This window comes from Canis lupus, chromosome 2 (assembly GCF_003254725.2).
Source record: "Canis lupus dingo isolate Sandy chromosome 2, ASM325472v2, whole genome shotgun sequence".
NCBI lineage: Eukaryota > Metazoa > Chordata > Mammalia > Carnivora > Canidae > Canis > Canis lupus.
Window position 1 is genome coordinate 28,325,822 of NC_064244.1, and position 12,391 is coordinate 28,338,212.

Sequence of the window (12,391 nt, forward strand, 5' to 3'; positions counted from 1 at the left end):
ATTAAAAAAAAAAAAAAGAAAATCAAAGGGACAAACTGTCATCTATTTACACAACAGAATACTATACAGCAATGAAGATGAACTAAGGATTTCCATACACAACAACATGGAAAAATCCAGGTGGGATGTTGATGGAAAGAAGCCACATTCAAAAGCTATAATGTACGAGGCGCCTGGGTGGCTCAGTCGGTTGAGCATCTGCCTTCGGCTCAGGTCACTATCTCAGGGTCCTGATATCGAGCCTAGCATCAGGCTCTGCGCTTGCTGGGCAGTCTCCCTCTGCCCCTCCCCTACTCTCACCCAAGTTCCATCTAAAATAAATGAAACATTTTTAAAAAGATACACGACGTATAATTCCATCTGTGTGAATTTCAAGAACAAGCAAAATTTATTTATAATGAGAGAAGCCAGCCTAGTGGTTTCTGCTGAGAAGCAAGGGCATGAAGGAGCTGTCGGGGGGTACTGCACATGTCCTATCACTTGATCAGGTGTTGGGTTAACAGATATACACATATGTGTGAAACCCAATTGGAATGTGTTTTTTGTGTTTTTCAATTTTATTTATTTATTCATGAGAGACACACACAGAGAGAGGCAGAGACACAGGCAGAGGGAGAAGCAGGCCCCATGCAGGGAGCCTGAGGTGGGACTCGACCCTGGGGTCACACCCTGAGCCAAAGGCCGATGCTCCACCACAGAGCCACCCAGGCGTCCCGCATCTCTCATTTCTGTTTTAACTTCTCGTTTTGACATCATTTCAACTTTACAGAAAAATTCCAAGTAGGTCAAGGAATTTCCATGTATCCCTCACCCTGACTCACCAATTAACGTTAACAGGTGGCCACATCTGCTTTATCGTTCTCTCTGTACATTATCACAGTCTTAAATACGTATTTTTATATACAAAATAGTACACAAGTTTTAAAAAATGTATACATATCATTTTTTGCTGAACCACGAAGATAAAATCTGCTCCCCTCCCTCTTAATACTTAAGTGTCTATTACGTAAAAGCCAAGATGCTTTCCTCCATCCATAATTATGATACGGCCATCAAAAGCAGGAAATTAACTTGAATGCAGTACAGACTCCAAATGCATTTGGCCAATTGCCACACTAATGCCCAGGCTCCAGTCCAGCATTTACACTCAATGTCTGTCTGTCTCTCTCTCTCCAATCTGGGTCCTTACCTCTAAGGATCTAATACTGAAAAGTACCTACCACTTGACATGGGCTCTCTAAATAATTTCATTTCCTTGTTAAAACTCAAATATAGAGGCGCCTGGGTGGCTCATCTGGGGAAGCGTCTGCCTCGGGCTCAGGTCCTGATCCCCGGGGTCCTGGGATCAAGTCCTGCATCCAGATCCCTGCTCAGCGGGGACTCTGCTTCTCCCTCTACCTCTGCCTGCCCCTCCCCGCCCCAGATAAATAAATAAAATCTTTTTAAAAAAATGTAAATTGGTAATAACGGGAACGAGCAATTAAAATTCGAAACCACAAAGTCATGCTCTATTTTGAGGAGGTACCACATTCAGTCCCGGGTGGACCATACCCTTCCTGCTGCGGCTCCACTGCGTTCAGAAGACCATCACCACCGCAGGCAGAAAGGGCACTGGAATTGCCTTGCAACCGTTTGACGGACCCTGAAAACACGGTTTTGGGAATGGCTGATCTCGCTAACAAGTAGGAGGAACCATTCCTCTTCACTCCTTCTTGGTCACTGGGCCCCCAGCGCAGACACGTGGCTTCCTCATAACCCTTGGTTCATCTCGAACACTCATCACTGATCCCCGAATGGTCCTCTTTCATGGTTCGTTGAAGTGCTGCAATGGACGAGCAGAGATCCCCCAGCCACCGACATCCATAGCTCAGCTCCCCCTCCCTGCTCCTGCCTCCCTCCAAACAGAAGTCACCATGACCCTGAATTTTACAAAAGACGTACTGTTTGGTTGCATAGGTCGTGCTCAAAAGCATATTGTTTTAGGTGTTTTAATTTTACTTAAAAAGAAGTATTTGGGGACATGTGGGTGGCTCGGTGGTTGAGCATCTGCCTTTGGCTCAGGGCATGATCCTGGAGTCCCAGGATCGAGTCCCACGTCGGGCTCCCTGCAGGAAACCTGTTTCTCCCTCTGCCTGTGTCTCTGCCTCTCTCTCTCAATGTTTCTCATGAATAAATAAATAAAATCTTTTTTTAAAAAAAGTATTTTACTGCACCTAATGCTTTGTGATTTGTTTTAAGCAGTCGTGACATCGAATACAGCTGTCCCTCAGAGTGGGGCCATCCGACAGCCACACGACTAACATCCCGCGCGGGTCAGGGGCAAGGGCACATCTACGCTTCCCCCGGAGCATGTGCAGCTGCTCGTTTGGAGCCCAGACTGAATGTCATCTGCGCAGAAGCTTCCCTCGGTGACCAGCCCGGGAAGGGCATGGGGAGCCCAGCTTCACAAGACAACTCCAGACTGCTTGCTGGGCACGTCTACACCGTGCCCACCCCCGCGGCGCATCACAGCGCTTCGGACCCACATTCTCCCCGACGCCCAACATGGGCAGGCTTCTCCCTTATGCCACCCGCGTCGGGGCAAAACTGCATCGCCCATTGGGGTCTCTATTTGCACTTCCCTGCTCCCTGAGGAGGTCCAATGTTTTTATCTCCTTCTCTTACATTACATACTACCTGATTTTTTTTTTTTTAAAGGTGTTACCAGTCATTCAGCTCTTTTTAACAGAAGCCGGAGAAAGGAACAGACCCACAAAGAAAAAAAAGGACTGTCTCACTGCTCAGGACGGGTGGCTCTTCTGCAGCGTGGATTATGACTGTATGGTCACGCCATCTATCACTAATTGGTATGCATTCCATAATGAATTTTTTAAAGATTTTATTTATTTATTCATGGGAGACACACAGAAAGAGGCAGAGACGCAGGCAGAGGGAGAAGCAGGCTCCCTGCAAGGAGCCCGAGGCGGACCTCGATCTCGGGACCCTGGGGTCACGCTCTAAGCTGAAGGCAGCCGCTCAACTGCTGAGCCCCCCAGCCGCCCCCCATAATGAATTTTTTTGACGTTTTATAAGGTAAAGAAATTTCCTACAGAGCAGCAGTGACGACACAACCTTTTGCTTCATTCGAATGACTTCAAAGGAAAAGCTTTTATATACTCCAGGATTTGCACAAAACATAATTTTGGCTCAGAGTCGATTCCACGTTTTTTGTCCTCCATTCACGTTTAGCCAACACGACTCATGGCAAAGCGGATGGATGCCAACTGCCTCGCTTTTTCTATTATAAAAGTGTGACGTTCGAGCTTTAGATTTTTCACACAGAGACCAGCCAGTGCGCCGACTCAGATCCCTGTGCCGTTGCACTGAGGCAGCAAGTTGATGATAAAATCCCCGTTTTGCTTTTCTTACACGTCTGGGGGCAGAGCGGCTGGGAAACAGATCTTCCACAGTTTCAAGTCCAGAGCCCAGGGCCACCAAATTTGCTTGGATTCTTTCCTTTTGTTATTCAAACATTAATGAGCTTTTAAAACCTATTTCTCTAAATGAGGCCAGCAGGCCTGTGGCACAGGGTTGGCTGGAGGTAAGTGGGGTGATCTGCAGTCCTGGGACTGGGGAGGGGGGGCTGCTGGGTCTCATGATTCTCCACACTCTACAGGGGAAATCCAGGCCAAGCCAGGCCGAGTCGGTGACCCTGCCCGGAGGCTAACTTGGCCAGCCGGTAGCCAGGCTGGGTTTGTGCAGGGACTCTTTCTGGAGTAGAGTTTTCCCTTCTCCTACAATTGAGCCGTTCACAGCGTAAGGAGACCGAAGAATGGACAGAAAATCACTGGCAGGGGCCCCTGAGGGCTCAGTGGTTGAGCGTCTGCCTTCAGCTCAGGGCGTGACCCCGGGGTCCTGGGATCGAGTCCTGCACCCGGCTCCCCACCGGGAGCCTGCTTCTCCCTCTGCCTGTGTCTCTGCCCCTCTCTATGTCTCTCATGAATAAATAAATAAAATCTTAAAAAAAAGAAAGAAAGAAAGAAGAAAAGAAAAGAAAAGAAAAGAAAAGAAAAGAAAAGAAAAGAAGAGAAAAGAAAAGAAAAGAAAAGAAAAGTCAGTCACTGGTAGTTGGGGAACCACTGACACGGAAGCACCGGCAACAGGAAAAGCCCACCACGTGCTTGTCCACTGGCTCGGACGACATCCATGCACAGCGACCGTCCCTGAGACCCAGCCAAGCGTTATGGAATCCCTTACGTGGGGCAAGAATAATCAGCCCTGACTCTCAAAGCCAGTTTTCTCTTAAAAGAAGCGTCTGTCCGGCAATTGGCCCGGAGCATAATAGATCTTTCTGGAAGGCTCCGTGCTGAGCCCCAAGCCTCTGGAACCATGAATACCAAGTCTGTAGGCTACTGGACACAGCCCACTGAGCTCCAGCCGTCAGGATAACCACCGGGGCTCTGGGCCTCCCCGGGCGCCTCCAGAGAAGGCAGCTCCAGGAGCCCCCCGCGGCAACCCTCCCTCTTCCCTGGCATCCAATCCTCACACCGCGTGCGGCCCGTGTCTCCTACACACACTCAGCATCCAGCCCCGTATGACCCCCGCCCTCCCTGACCTCAGCCGACCTCGCCGCTCACGGACAGACTCCCACCTGGTCTCCTCGATCCACCCTCACCACCCTACAGTCTGTTCCCAGGAAGGCAGCTACATACTGCATAGACAGCCTGTAATGCAGAGCTCATTCACACAACGGTTCCCCCTACACCCTCCAAGGGCTTCCCTATCCCACCCCACATAAGAGGCTGAGGCCTCAGGGAAGCCTTGGTCTTCAGGAGCCGCCTGCTACCTTTCTGAATGGGGTCCTACACTGACGCAGCTCCAGCCTCACCGGCCTCCATGTGTTCCCCCCAACATTCAGCCCACTATGGCCACAGGACCTTTGCACCTACACGTCCCCTTGCTAGAGCACTCTCCTAACAAACTGCACGGTCCACTCCTCACTCCCTGCAGTCTCTACCCAAATGTCACCCTCCAGTGACCATCCTATTTAAAACAGCCGCTCACCCTCATCCCCAACTTCCTTCCTCCTCCTCCTCCTCTTTCTTGCTTCATTTTTCCCCACAGCACTTCATCCCACTGGGCACACTCACGTCTCTGTTTACTGTCTGCCTACCCCAGTTAGAATGTAAGTCCCACGGAGGCAGGCAGTTCTGCCCATAGTGGTCACTGCTGTACCCTCGGCTCTTCACCCATGCCTGGCCCACTAGGCGCTGAACAGATGTTTGCCCAATGACTGAAGGGTGTGTGCCAGCGAATGAAGTAACACAACCGGCTAGGAGAGGCAGCCAGCTGCAATCCAGTTGTTTCTTGCCTTTTATACTAAGTGTCCTCAGCTACCAGTCTATAACCTCCACTCCCCTTTTCTTCCCAAATGGTTATTTCGTGAATGTCCCCAGAGAAATGTGGCCTCTGCACATGGCTGATGGGGGGGGGGCTCCCCTTTTATCCAGATTCACTGCTTCCCCCCAAGGCTGCCTGGTTGGGGAAGCCCCCACCAAGTGGTTGGATGCCTCCGCAGCAGTACCTGCCAGAGGCCTTGAGCAGGAGCACGCTGATCTTGCTGCAGACCCTACATCACGCTCAGAGCCCTAGCTGCAAGGGAGTCTGGGAAATGCAGTTTCCAGCTTCCCAGCAGCTTCCCAGCCTCCCCGGCGCGAGCTGTCACGCTAGAGCAGTATTTTCAAGACCGTGGATTTATTCACCACTAGCGGCCTTGAAATCAATTTATTGGAAGCCGACCAGAGTCCTTTTTAATGAAGTGGAACAGACGACAAAGTACCACGGTGTACCCTACATTCTGGGATGAGTGCTGTTTCATGAAAATTTCTGTCCAAGCATCAACCCAAACTATTACATCAGAAATTCTGGCGCATCAGGCTTTTTTTCAAAAAGCTCCCTGGTTCATCCAAATGTGTGGCCAGGAATAAGAGCCACGGGGGTCTGGTTTCTCCCTTAGAGAAACGATGCTTCTGTACCCATAACTGTCCCCCAGGATCCCACTCAGCCAGCCCGACCTGCGGCCACGCTTCCTCGGGGTATGTCCCTGAGCCTCTGCTCGCCCCCCTGACTGATGAAACTTTGCTCTTCCTGCAGCTGGGCCCGGTCCCCAAGCCTCAGGGTGGGGGGAAGAGGGGGTGCTTCCTGAATCCAATCCATTGCTAGGGTTCAGTATGTCAGGCATACAGTAAAAACACCAAAGCGATTCAGCCCTAAGGAGGACACAGTTGTTCCCTCAAAAAGCATCCGCACAGCTCAGCACCGTGCACACCCAGGGAGCACACTTCTGGAAGGCTGCTTCGTTTCATCTGGCCCAGGACGTGGGGGACGAGCTGACCGTCAACCCAGCGTCGGGCACGGCCACTCCACCTGACGCCCCATGTGGGAAGGCCGGCTAGTAGTGACTGCTTTAGACTCGGGGAAGATTAGCAAAAAATTCTTCACCCCAGAGCTTCCTGAAGGGACTGCAGGCCAATGACTCTGAAGGCCTGACGTCACGGACAGAGACCCCCCGACTGACTTCACCAGACCACAGGGCTACGTCCACTCAAGAACTGGACACCGACACCAACTTCCTTCTGGCACAGATGTCAGACCTGACTCGGAAACCACAGGTCGCAGGGCCGTGACCCCATCATTCACCACCTGCCTGAAACTTAGCCTCCCTCGTGGAGACACTGGGAGAGGCCAGGCCAGGGTGCCCTGTGCGTTCTTTGAAGACAAAGGCACAGAGGGGATCCCTCCCGCCCCCTGCAGCCAGCACAGGCAAGAAGCTGGGGCCACTCCGTGTACATGTGACAAATGGCCAGAGGGCACTGAGTTGGACTGGGAGGGAAACTCAGCTCGCATCCTCCTTTTCCAGATGGGTAAACTGAGGCCGAGTGCTCCTCAGCCACTATGTGACACAGGTGGGCCTGTCACTACCTGGTCCCTGAGCTCTTAGGCCAAGGTTTTTCCCCGACCCCATGGTGCTGTCATACACATCATCCCTGGGTCTCCGTCCTCGGGGAGCACACCGCGGGCGCATCAGGGACAGAGCTGTGACACGGCCAGGCCAGGGAGCCTTCCTTCATCCGTAAGCCACCGGGCCCCAGGGGACGCGGACAGAGCATAGGGTGGCCCCCGCACAGTGAGGACCCAGGCAGGGAAGGCCGCCAGCCGCCCGGCCCCATGAGGGCGTCTGTGCACGGCTGCCACCAGCCACCACCGGCCACCACCTGCCACCGGGGAAGCAGAGACGAAGGAAGGAGAGCTCCTGGGTGTGAGGTCAAAACGCTGACCTCAGTTTGCAAAATCGCAAGAATTGCGACTGTTTTCCTGCTGCCAGGGCCGCGCTGCCCCAATTCCCAAGGGGCTGCCCCGCGTGCTTCCCTCGGTGCCACCACGAGCGTCCCCGGACACTGCCCAGCAGCTGCGGCCTGTGGCCTGGTGGCGCGGCAACCCCCGCAGGGTACTGGGGTGAGCGCCAAGGTCTCCGCTCATGGCTCAGCTCGTGGGAAGGCCACAGCGGCTGCCACGGGCCTCCCGGTGGTGACCAGCTCCCACCTCGTCCCCACCAGTCCTGCAAGGCCGCGGAGGCGCAGCACACAGTGTGCAGCCCTGGTGCACACATGGCTCCACGCGGGAACCCAGCCCAGCTGCATGATCCCCACGGCCGCGGGTCTTCATTGTCATGATGGAAACGATGCCACGTGCGTCACACAGTAGCTGTGAGGACAAGTGAACCCATGGAAGGCTCTCCGGGTGTGGGCGTGTACAGAACGCTAGCTCGGTTTCCCTACGGGCCTCCAAGCCTCCCCCCCATTCCCCATCCCCTCCCAGGGATGCTACACCCCCAATTCCCCGCCCCCTCTGAAGGGGGGACTGCACCCACAATTCCCCATCTCCTCAGAGGGGGGCTGCACCTCCGATTCCCCACCCCCTCCGAGGGGGGCTGCACTCCAATTCCCCACCCCCTCCGAGGGGGTGCTGTGTAGAATCCTTGGGACCCTGCTCCCTGAAGACCATTTTGCAGGCTTGTCAATCAGAAAGGGCCCTAGGAACTCAGCGGAGACCCTGGCCTTGGAGCAGAGCACCCATAGTCGCAGGGGAAGTGGCCACCTCCACCTGTGGAGCCCCCCAGAGGAAGAGTCCCTATCCCACGCCCCACCTGGCTCCCCAGCTCCCCCAGACAGGTGTGGCCCCCCTCCTGGCGTCTGGCCCCAGCTTTCCTGACCACCCCCACCCCTCCTGTGCTCAGGGCAGCCCGGGCCTCCTCCTGCCCCATCCCAATCTCAAGGCCCACTTCTCCAGACCCAGCCCTGGTCCCCATCCGTGGCCACCATCACCCTGGAACCAAGAGAAGACCGAGCATCTGCCTTTCACCCCGACCCACCCCGTGGGGAAGGTCACCATCACCCGTGGGGAAGGTCATCCGGCTGGGATTCTGCGGGAGCTGGGGTGGGGGTGGGGGGCGCCTGGACCAGGCTGCAGATGCAGGCCGTGGAGCCTAAGCCCAGGGAGGGAACTGCCACGCGTGTTCAGCTAGCACCTTGCCTGTGCCTGGCGCAGAGCAAGCCCTCAATCTAGAGGATGAAGGACCGAATGAACAAATGAGTGAACGAATGAATGATGTAGCGTGCAATCCCTGAACTCTGCATTCGGGAGACATCAGCCGTGTTGCTCAGTCCCAATACCTGAGATCCCGGGCTGGACCAGCTTTCTCACCAGATCCACCCTCCAGCAAAGGGGAGTCCGCCCAGCGCTGCGTCCTAGGAGGCGGACCTGCAAGGACACCCGTGGGCCCCCTGGCCCTCTGGCTGCGGTGCCCTGAGGTCAGAGGGCAGGAGGGGCAGAGGTCGGAGGATCCTTCCAGTGTGCTCGCTCTCTGGGGGCTCTTCAATCCTCGGGGTGGGGGGCTCCAATCAGGCCACCGGCTCCTCGGCCCTGAGGCCTGAGGTGGTAACGCCAGGGGGCCCTGCGCTCTCTTCTGTGGCCTTCCTACGCTTTACCCACGGGGTCTGGTGAGAAACAGGTCAGCAGCCCAGGATCCCAGGTGCTGATCCTGTGCCCTGAGTGTGGGAGGAACGGCTGATGTGCCCCGAATGCAGAGTCCAGGCTCTGCACGCTAGCTGTCAGGACGCAGAGACAGGGCCAGGGAAGGTGCCGTTCTAGAGGTTGGCCGGAAGGAAGTCCTTCCCCATCTGGCTTGGGGTCATCTTGGGAGGGGGGCCAGGAAAGTCCTTCCTTCTTTCTTAAATTGCTTTTTTGGATAGTTAATACATCCAGGCGGCTCAAAAATCCCAAAAGACATAAAAGAGTACTTGCCCTGAAGTCTCCACCATCTGGGCAGTTCCAGGATTGGGGTGCTGAGCGCCCTCCCAGGCCGACCTCCAGCCCTGCAGCAGCTGCACCCCATGTCCCACCACAACCCTGAACAAACCCGGTCTCCGGGACATTTCCACCAAGTAGGAGATCACACCTGGACAAGGCGGGGAAGCCCTGCCTGGGACGCGAGGCCTCCAGAGTCCCTGCCCCCGGCTGGCCACCAAGGCTCCCGGAAAACCCAGCTGAGGGCTATTCCTCACATCCTGGACCTTCAGGAACTGCATCCACAGAACGGGGGAAGCGCATCTTCCCTCCGGCAGCAGTGTTCTCTTCAGATCGAAAAACCCAACACAGCTTAGCACTGAGCAGCGGCCAGTGTGCGGTCCTGCGCCATCGGCATCGTTCGGTGCCACCGCCAAGTGCAACCTCACAGAGAAACTCCCTTAGCAGCCCCGGTGCTTTATCTGGGCGCCCAAGCCCCTCTGCCCTCCCCCACCCCCCCCTCCCCGCGCCCCTGCAGCAAGTGCGGTGCCCAGCCCACAGGCATCTCTGCCTTCTGGAAGCCTGCCAGCAGAGCCGGGGACCAGCGGGCAGAGAGGGGGTGAAGGCGGCCATCCACGGGTACTCCCGCTGCGGCTCCGAGGGAACCTCCAGACAAGGGCGGCAGGCTGTCATAGCATCGCAGAGACGAGGACAGTCAGCACGGGAAGCAGGTGTCATCAGCACCGCAGAACCTCAGTCACCTCACTTCTCACCATCCCCCCAGGAACAAGGAGTGCCAAGCACCCCCCTTCGGCCCCCGCGGCATCTCAGGCTCTGGGCCAGGCGCACAGGCCACAGGGGCCTCGCCGCCACCACAGCAGGAACCTGTTTCACCGCTGAGGGAAGAGAGGGTGCGCAGGGGACCCAGGGAACAGGGTGCCGGCCACACGGCTGGGTCCAGGCACCGGCAGGGAGCACATGCTTCCTCCCACTCACTTCTCACGGGGCCTGGCGCCCAGGCGGGTGCAGAGGCCTGGGGTTCCCAGTGACAGGGGCTCACCCCAGCCGAGCCCCTCCCAACAGGGCAGAAAAGGGAAGGAGTCCCATGGCTCTGATGGCAAAGTAAAAGTCTCCCAGCCGGCTCGGTGGGGACTTGGGGGCATCAGGGCCTCCCTCATCCTGCCCGGAAGAGGAGGCCAAATGCAACGGGGACCCCCTTCCGGGACAGGGGGCCGTGGAGCATCTTGGGGCCACCGCCCCTGCAGAGGGGGCGCGGGTCGGGCCTGCAGGTGGGCCAGGTGGGGCGCCCCAGGCAGGGCCCCGGGTGGGCAGGTGCTGCCGGCCAGGCCTACCTCGCGTCCCTCGGCCTGGGTGCTTTCTGAGCACTGCCCCCCCCGCCCCCCACGCAGTCATCCCCACTCAGGTCCATTTCACCAGGGATCGGAGGACTTCCGAGAGTCCGAGGGCAGAGGCGGGCGGCGGCAGGACTCGCACACAGAGCCGCCTTCCGCACGGCGCGCCCTGGCCCGACCCTCCCCGGGACCCAGGGCCGCCACCGAGGGCCCCCCCGGCGGTGCCAACCTGCCCCACCGGCGCCCCCGGACTTGGACGCAGTTGGTCCAAGGCGGGGCTGGTTCCGAGTCGGGGTGCGCGGGGCACGTGCGGCGGGCGGGGCCCGGGAGGAGGGTGCGGGGGTGCGCGGGGAGGGTGCGGGGGCGCGGGGGTCCGGGGAGGCCGGGTGGGGTGCGCGGGGGGGGGTCCGGGGAGGGCGGAGGAGGAGGGCGCGGGGGTCCGGGGAGGGCCAGGCAGGAGGCGCGGGGGGTCCAGGGAGGCCGGGCGGGGTGCGCAGGGGTCCGGGGAGGCCGGGTGGGGGTGCGCGGGGGGTCCGGGGAGGGCGGAGGAGGAGGCGCGGGGGTCCGGGGAGGCCGGGCGGGGTGCGCGGGGGGTCCGGGGAGGCTGGGCGGGGTGCGCGGGGGGCGGCGCGCACCGAGGCGGGGACCTGCGGGCGGCGGGCTGCGGGGCGGGGGCTCCGCGCGGGGGGCGCGCCTACCTTTCCTGAAGGGCATCGCGGAGGGGGCGCCCCGCGGGGCCGGCCCGGGACACCGAGGCCGGGCGACGTCCGAATGGCAGCCCCGCGGCTCGGGGGCGCCTGCGGGCCCCGGGCGAGGGCGGGCGAGGGCGGGGGGCGGGCGGAGGAGGGACGTATTTGGGCCGAGCGGGCGCGTCACGGCCGCAGGGAGGCTCCGCGGCGGGCTCGGGGCGGGCTCCGGGGCGGGCCCCGCGGAAGCCGCTTAACCCCCGCGCTGCCGGCGCCGGGGGGCCGCGCGTCCGCTGGCCTGGGAAGGGCTTGGGCAACTTCAGCCGGTGTCCGCGGGCACACAGGGCGGGTACAGGGACGCCTCCAGCTTGAACTGCAATTAAAGGACGGATGGAGGGACCCCCCGCCCCCCCCCCCCGCAAAAGCGCAAAGTGCATCCCCGCAGGCAGCCTCCCGAGCACCCTCCTGCAAAAGCCTTCCCATCCGGGGCTCCTGCGCCCCAGCAGCCCCCACCTCTGACATTCAATCCCGCCCTCTGTGGTCCCCGGGTCCTGGGGAACCCAGACCAGCACTTTGCACGCAGGGCAGTAAGTATGTCAAAAAGAACTTAAAAATCACCGCGACGCGCAGAGGCAGGAGGGAGACCTCCCCGCACTTGGCTCGTCCCTGTGAAGGCCAGCACCTGGAAGTGCTGTTTGATGGGATCAAATATCTCATCAGGCCGGTCACCCTTCCTTCAGGTGAGAGCTATTTCTTGTGAAAAGTGCTACTTTAGGCTGCAGTTTGAAGAAAGGATATTAGGAACGATCTCCTGACCTAATTAATATTTGAGACACGCATGCTGATAGCAATTTCTCCCACTTTCTTTTTTTTTTCTCTCTTTAAGATTTTATTTATTTATTCATGAAAGACACAGAGCGAAAGAGAGGCAGAGACTCGGGCAGAGGGAGAAGCAGGCTCCATGCAGGGAGGCAGGACTCCATCCCAGGACTCCAGGATCACATCTTGGGCGGAAGGCAGGCACCACAA

General features: G+C 58.1%; 1 protein-coding gene across 1 annotated transcript in view; it reads right to left on the reverse strand.

Annotated features, from left to right (window-relative positions):
* The window catches only part of PFKFB3 (6-phosphofructo-2-kinase/fructose-2,6-biphosphatase 3), a 146,825-nt gene extending 135,322 nt beyond the window's left edge, over positions 1-11,503 (reverse strand). The window contains exon 1 of the transcript XR_007405867.1: positions 11,375-11,503. The gene's annotated coding sequence lies outside the window, so the exon portion shown is untranslated. The remainder of the gene's footprint in view (positions 1-11,374) is intronic.
* Between the last annotated feature and the right edge of the window lie 888 nt (positions 11,504-12,391).